This window comes from Nomascus leucogenys, chromosome 22a, assembly GCF_006542625.1.
Source record: "Nomascus leucogenys isolate Asia chromosome 22a, Asia_NLE_v1, whole genome shotgun sequence".
NCBI lineage: Eukaryota > Metazoa > Chordata > Mammalia > Primates > Hylobatidae > Nomascus > Nomascus leucogenys.
Genome location: NC_044402.1, coordinates 134,118,668 through 134,126,634, shown reverse-complemented (window position 1 = coordinate 134,126,634; position 7,967 = coordinate 134,118,668). Strand labels below are relative to the sequence as shown.

The 7,967-nt window shown below is 39.3% G+C and overlaps 1 protein-coding gene across 4 annotated transcripts in view; it reads left to right on the top strand.

Annotated features, from left to right (window-relative positions):
* The first annotated feature begins 1,350 nt into the window (after positions 1 to 1,350).
* Positions 1,351 to 7,967, top strand: part of USP40 (ubiquitin specific peptidase 40) — a 93,192-nt gene continuing 86,575 nt past the window's right edge. For 3 of the 4 annotated variants that reach the window (XR_004027969.1, XM_030803616.1, XM_030803618.1), the window contains exon 1: positions 5,307 to 5,386. The gene's annotated coding sequence lies outside the window, so the exon portion shown is untranslated. Of the gene's footprint in view, positions 1,426 to 3,972; positions 4,041 to 5,272; positions 5,387 to 7,967 lie in introns of those variants that run through there. The other variant, XM_030803617.1, reaches the window with a different exon arrangement.

Below are 7,967 nucleotides of genomic sequence, written 5' to 3'. Positions count from 1 at the left end.
CCACCGATCCATAAATCACTTTCTGGAGACCCGCCCTCGCCAACATGGCGGCGCCCAGTTGGGCGGGTTCGTTTGCTTCGCGTTTGGCCAGGGCGGGGGTCTGGGCTTTAGGCAGTAAGTGCGGCTGGCGGCCGGGGATCCGGAGGACGTGGGAAGCGTAGGGACAGTGTTGGTGGCACAGTCTGAGGAGGGCGAGGCGAGAGCGGCCCAGGCCCTGCCTGAGGACGCGGCGCTCTCCTGGAGTCGGGGCAGTGGTCTCGGGCCACGGGACCTCTGCCTTTTTGCGCCCCTGGGCCTGTGGTGGCTTGGAGGGCCTCGGGCCGGCCGTAGGAGTTGGGAATTCAGGAATGCAGACAACGAGCTCAAGGCTAGACTCTCGAGTTGTGTTTTTTTTATAGTTTTCTTCCGAGGAAAAGAGAAATAATTGCATTTCAGCGCTTCCTGTCACTTGGTACCTATGCTAGGCGCTTTACGTTTCTCATCTCCAAGTGACCCTCCGCCACATTCGATGTGAAACCTTGGGGAAGTCACCTAGGCCCCCAGGGCTAACGATGGGATTAGTGATACATATTGGAAGGCCTTTAGGCTGATAATTTTAATGGCAGTCTCCCCCGCCCTCCGCCCCCTTCCCCCCTCCCTCCCCAGTGAACTAACTTCCGGCCCAACAGCTTCGGACTATGTACTAAACTGCTCTGAAAAAAGTAACTTGATCCGTTTAATTTAAATGTCATAATCTGGTATATAGTACTGAAGGGTGTGACAAGCAGAGATTTTAGTGAGTTGATTCTCAGAATCTAGGGTTGGCTTTGCCATACCGGCAGTGGATTAGTTGTGGTGACAGGTTTTCTTTTTTATAGTGATGTGAACGTGCCTTTTAAAAACAGCTATTACTTATTGTGGGCCAAACCCTGTACACTAAGTGCCCTTCTTTCGTTATGCCATTGATAGTTTAAATGACCCGAAGAGACAGATGGTATCCCATTTTACACATAAGAAAACAGATTAACATATCCAGGGTCACACAGGTAGTTAGGATCCTGATAGGGATGAAAAAAATCTAGATCTTGCTGCCTCCAAAACCCAACTACTGTACATGGAAACAGTAGTCCTGTGTTCTAAGAAACAACAGAATCGACTCCCAAGTGTAAGGTAGTGGATTTGGGGGAAAATTTATTTAAAAATAAAAGCATTTATATGTCACTTTTTTAAAGGTAGCATTTAGTTTCACAATGTTTGGGACCTATTTGAAGAGGAGTATTCCACTGTGTCTAATAATCAGTATGGAAAAGGGAAGAATTAAAGACTAAAGCTTTGGAGCCGCCTGCTCCTAGAGAATTCACCATTTAAGCGGAATCAGAAATCAGGGTGGAACCTGTTACCTCAATTCCCTTCTTCAAACTCTTCATTTCACACCTGAATTCAGAGGTATGCTATGTTATGTACATTTGACTAGCAATATGTACCGTCTTCTTACATGTAATTAATTATGCAGAATCACAAATAGACCAATTATCTTAAAGATTATTCTACAGTATGTGTTATTGTTGCAAATGTAAGATACAAATTGGTAATTCCCTCTGCAGAGAAATGTGAAGCTTAATCTTAAATATATCCTGGGTGATGACAATAATGTTTAGTAAAAAAATAAAACAATATATATATTTTTAATTCCTATAATTTATAGTACAACATAGAGACAATTGTCATAAGTATCAGTCTTCATTATTGTTACACTGTTGAGTTTTAAAAATTTCTCCAAAATAACAAACACTTAAGCCAGAGTTATCAACTAATTATATCTACCTTTTGGAGTGGGGAAGGGTGTCATATTATTTATATGGGTGCACAGTTTGTTCATACGCATTTCTGAAATCCGGAAGGCTCACATGCTCATCTGATCTCACCTGAACTTGTTTGGCTTTAGAACCAGACCTGGTGTGAGGCTATTTACAGTTTTTAAGTTATCTCATGTGGGTGAATATTCATACATTCATTATAGGAATATTAATCTGCTGGATTAATGGAAACTGTCCCAGACCCTGCTGGGAATGTAACATTTTATATATATATAAAAATACTTTTTTCATATTATCTTTATAAACTCTGGAATTCTGAATTCCAAAGACCCAGAGATTTTAGGTAAGGGATTGTGTGCAAGAAACAGACCCACAACCCAAATTAGCTAAATTTAAAAGGGGGGTTATTATAAGAATATAGGGGATCTCAGAAATCAACTGCAAGAAGCCAGCCTGACCTTACTGGACCCTTGATTTCTTGCCCCTGTTTCTATATATTTCTCCCATATCCCATCTCTGCAAACCAGCTTCCTCCACAAGGGTCCTAGGAGCTGTGTTCCCATGAGCTCAGTGTGAACATTACTTTGCCTTCATCTGGCCCTGATTGCGGTCCCCAGCACTACATGGCTTTGGAGCTCAGCTCTCCACAGTGTCTCCATATTAGGAGGACAGACAGCCTGACTCATCCTGTATCTGGTTTGCCATGTTCCTCTTCCCTACTACCACCACATTTATCAAATCTTTGTGGTTCTTCTGTTGCTTCTAAGCTTAGAAAGACTTCCTGCCTCCAGAGATTTAGTAAATATTTACCACTGTTACCTTCCCAGGAGCAATTTAATGGGTTGGATTGCATGTGGGATTTAAGTGGTACCTCTTAGCCTTGACTTGATCCCCTCCATAAAAATATCTCCCTGATGCAAGCAGTAATTCCACCAGTAGAAATTTCCAGCACTAATAAGTAGATCCCTAATAGGGATAACACTTTTCCAGGTTTTAATATAGTTTGAAGTTAAAGGACAACTTGAAGTAGAAACGTAGCCTCAGAGGGACTGAGGAAGATGGTGAAGTGTAGGGCAGGTCATGGAGAGTACCATTAGGCAAGAGTAGTACTGAGAGTCCAGGCCAGCGTCCTCTCCAGCAGAGGGGATTGCTGGCCAAGCACATGATTTGACATCTTAGTGCACAATGTGGACTGCTTGTATAGCTTAGCCTGAATCCTGATGCTAATTGACAGGGAGGTATAATTTGGAAAGGATAAGGACTGTCAGAGAACTGGGGGAGAAAAATTTTGGAATAGTATTTTAAATAATAGGGCTAGATTGGGTTCCATTGTACTCCATTACAATGTAGCTGAGAGTACTGGGAGATTATTATAAAAGTTTTTGTATGGTTTTATGCTTTAACTTGTAGATTTGTAGTTCATTTTTGCCCAGTCCCAGCACTTAGAAAGAATATAACATTCATTAACAGTAAGCACTAGGGTAGCAGTAGTTTTTCAATAGGGAGACACATTTATCCATTCCTTGTATCCCTGGAGGATATAAGAGTTTCCCAGTAAGAGTTCCTACCTGGGCTCGGATACGGACTTCTCAAAAGATTCAGATATGCCCCATTGGGTGGCACATCACCTAGATGTTGGGTGATAAAGAAATTCTGGAGACTCACATGGGGTTGCCACCTTCTTTTTCCAGATAAGACCACTGTCATCTGTTACTTCCTTCAACATGGAAAAGATATTTTCACACCAAAAAAAAGGGCATCTCAGAGTAAAAGGGGATCCTTCCCACGAAAGGATGGTTGTTAGCCTTACATGTGGCAGGAAAACTGCAACACTACTGTATTTCCTAAGATTCCTTTCGGCTTTTGGGACCTGATGCCATAGACAGTGGGAAGCCGTGAAAGATTTCTGATGTTACTGTTTCTAGTTTTATGCATAAAGATTATTTTCCTTTCCTAGAATTAGGAAATGCTGAAGCCTTAGCATGACACTATTTTCTTAGAATCACTGGTTAAAAATGTTACAGGAAAGTAAAGTGTATAGAGTAAGGTATAAATACTGCCACAATCATATTTCTGAATCTACTTGATTTTACATAAAGGTGGTCTTGGCTTTCTGAAACAATTTTTTAAAATGAAATGATGTTGTTTGCATCTCTGATTCTACCTTTTTCTTTAGAAGCTCTATTTTCTCTTGGCCCAGAAGAGCTTGGTTTGTTTGAAGATAAGGATAAACCCGATGCAAAGGTATTACATCTATGATTTACTGGGTGTTTTAGCGTATTCAGGAAATTTTTTTTAAAGAAGGAATTAAGTGACTTATTCACAAAGCAATAATTTTATTAATTATCAAACATGCTGTTTATTTTCAGAAAGTGACTTGGCCTATACCCTATGGGTAATGGAATTTTCCTTCTGAGAAAGAATCAGTTTTCCAAGTACAATACTGCTACTGCTTTATAAACATGTAACACTCTTTACTATGCTTATTCTTTCTTCTGGTGAAGGAAATATTTGCAGAACATCCACATTAGCTTCACCCAGAAGTCTATTTAAAGCATTTTTTTGCAACAATACCCACCTCTCCGCCCACAAAAAAAATAGAGACTAGTATTCTTTCAATTTGGTACTCTGGAAATAAATTAAGTAATGAGTTAATTTATTATTTTGTTTGTTACTGTGGTGATATTTAAAGTGCAGATCTAATCATGTTCATCCCTGCTTAAACATAGCTCAAAAGTTTCTTATCATGTTCAGGCTCAAATTTGTACTCTAAGGAGTCTTTCATGATCTAGCCCAGTGCTTCTCAGGTTACCTGTGTGGCAAAGGACCTGTTTTTGTGTATTTCTTTTTATTCCCAATCTGTTGCAGATTAGCATTTTCTAGTATATAATAAAAATGCCATGGGAATGTCAAATTGCCATTACAATTTCTAAATGCTTATTCTCCTTTCAATACTTAAAGTCTGGCCTACAGACCAGACTCTGAGCAACATTGCTCAGTCTGCCCCAGCCCTCACCACATCAAGTAAGGCAGGAACTCGCTTGGAGCCAAGAGAAAGTGAGGCAGGGTGTGCTGAGAACTCCAGAGCGAGATACAGTATTGTGCCTGGAAAATTTCTACAGAGGGGAAATTATGTGTATCAGAGATATTTTAGAGAAATAATGGACTATTAGAAGAGATTCAAACTACTGTCAATCTGTAATCAATTGAGTGGTTTATTAAGGCCTATTTGAGTTTTAATGTTTATCTGAACCATATCAAGGTAGAAAACTCCAAATAACTATTATTTTTTTAGATTGAATTATAATTTTCACAGAAGAACTGAATCATAATTAGTTTTTCCCTTATAATAGGATATTTATAAACTTTCTCCTGAATGAACTGGAAGATACAAAAAAGCTAGTATGCAGTTGTTTTCAAAAGCCTCAATCAACATTTAAAGAATTCATTTAGAAATATGTTTGTTTCTCATTCAGGTTCGAATCATCCCTTTACAGTTACAGCGCTTGTTTGCTCAGCTTCTGCTCTTAGACCAGGAAGCTGCATCCACAACAGACCTCACTGACAGCTTTGGGTGGACCAGTAATGAGGTACGAGGGTCAGCTCTCTAAGGAAGAGTTACCAGCAATAGAGGAAAGAATAAGACTGGTTTAATGTTACCTAACTTCCTTTAATTTTGTCTTAGGGTCTCAACATATTGTTTGAATGTTTCCTTCTCACATTAAAAAATTACAAGCCAGAAATATATATTTTTAGAACTTGCTGTATACAGGATTTTATGAATGGGTGTGATTTGGGGCTGGGGAGAAGATTAGAAAAACGGGGAGAAGTACAAGAGCTGATTTTTACAATTTCTACCCTAAGAGTCTTTATGTAGTCTAGTTGAGATACAACACCTATTACATGGAGATTACCTACCATTTATATAGAAAACTGTTGATCAGTTTTTTAGTCTTTGACCAACAATAATGGATCAATTACATTGTAAGTAAATTTTTAAAAATTCTGTGTTATGTGCTTTGTGTTTGAATCCACATGTTCTGATTTGAAGGTTTGCTTCAGTCAAAAAAGTGAAATGGTTCTTGGCAGGTCTTTTTATTCCTGTCCTGACTTTCTCCTGACCTTCTCCATTTCTTTATGAATCTTGTTGTATGTGGGCTTTCTCTCACTTTCCTGTTTGAGTTCTAAAAGGCATTCTACTGTATACAAACACTACACACTTGTCAGCAATGAGTAAAGGTGCTTGTTGCCAATATTGATGAGCTGTTATAGCTATACAAATCCAAACAAATCCCAGTCTACCATTTTTATATGGAATAGATGGATGTAATCCTGCAAAGACAGGTATAGGCAACTATCACAGAAGTTAAAGAGCAAATGATAGGAATACTGTTATATTGCCTTTAATGGTAAACTCTGAAGGGTGGTCTTCTAACCAGGAACACTCCTTAACTAGGTGATACTAACTATGTGATTAAGGAGGTAAGGCATGGACTTTGAAGCAAAATGGAGTAATAATACATTCCCTAAACAAGTATGTTAAATTTCTTGTGTAGGGCTGGTATTTGGCGTTAATCCCTTTAACAACAACAACAAAAAAAACACTGTATTGAGATATATTTACATGCCACAAAATTCACTCTTTTAAAGGGTACAGTTCAGTGGTGTTTTTTAGCATATTCACGGAGTTGTTCAACTATCACTACAATCAATTTTAGAAAATTTTTACCACGCCAAAAAGAAACTCCATACCCGTTAGCAGTAACTTTCCATCCCCCTCAACTCAGCCGCTGGCAACCACTGACCTCCTTTCTGTCTCTATGAATTTGCTATTCTGGACATTTCATAGAAATGGAGTGATCCAATAGGTGGTCTCATAACAGTCTTCTTTCACTTAAAGTACTGTTCTCAGGGTTCATTTATGTTGTAGTATGTGTCGATACTTCATTCCGTTTTATTGCCAAATGAGATTCTATTGGTTGGATATGCCACATGTTTTTTTTTTTTTTTTTTAAATCTAGTCATTGATTGATAGATTTTTCTTTGTTTTTGATAATGAGCTTCACTAAGTTACTGGTTTCTTACTTCTTAATGCTGTGAATATTTTTTTTGTTTTTTGTCTAAATAAGGTCTTGCAGAAAACCCTCTAGGACTGGACCTGCAGTGGTAGGAGAAGGACTCTGTGGTATCTTTGCCAAGTGTAGGATTGTTTAGAAACAGCTTGAAAACTTCCACAAGTTTTCTATCCCATCATAGCCAGTGATATTAGATAAATTACATCCTTGAGGATCTTGTATTTTAAAAGGCAAGATAGAAATCCTCCAGCTTTCATCCACTTTATCTGCTGCTCTTCACACGAAACTTTTTTTTTTTTTGAGATGAGGTCTCACTCTCTCACCAGCCTGGGGTGCAATGGCATGATCATAGCTCACTGCAGCCCTGGGTTCAGGGCGTCCTGCTGCCTCGGCCTCCCAGGTAGCTGAGATTTTAGGCATGAGCTATTGCTCTTGGTTGAAACTTATTTTTGATATTGTCTTCCCTTATCGCCTCTGCTTCTGAACTCTCCATTTGTTCCTCTCCTTCCTTTCTACTTTTTTTGTTGAAGTCAAAAGTGACATCCCTGTGCCAAGTCCTGGGGCCTCACTCTCCTGGCTCTCCCCCAGCTGCTCTTCCTCCTCTTCTCCACTTCTCAGTCTTGGCGTGCCCCTTGGTTTGGTTATAAATTTTTCTTAAGCAGAAGTTCACACACAACTGCGTGACTCATAATGGATTAAAGCAAGTTCCATCAGGATTTTTTTCTCAGTAACACCGTGTTAGTCTTGTTTTAGTTGTTTTTACCTCAAAGCAGTACATTCTAGTTCTTTTCTATTGTTGATGATTCAGACTATTGACATGTGCTCTGATCTCAGTGAGGTGTTCCTGTGCAGACACTGCCAGCTCTTAGACACTGGTCTGTGCCTGGTATATCCCTCTCTGCTTTCTGTGGCATGGCCATGTGTATGGTTTCCCACAAGAATAAATGCACATTCTGGGTGTCAAAGGAATTGAGTTATATGTACACACTGAACACAGCCTGTTCGTATTTTCGTTTTTTAGTATAAATAAAAATAGGTGGTAATCTCTTAACCAGCTCAGCTTGTTTTGCTGAGTCATTCTTATATTTGATCTTCG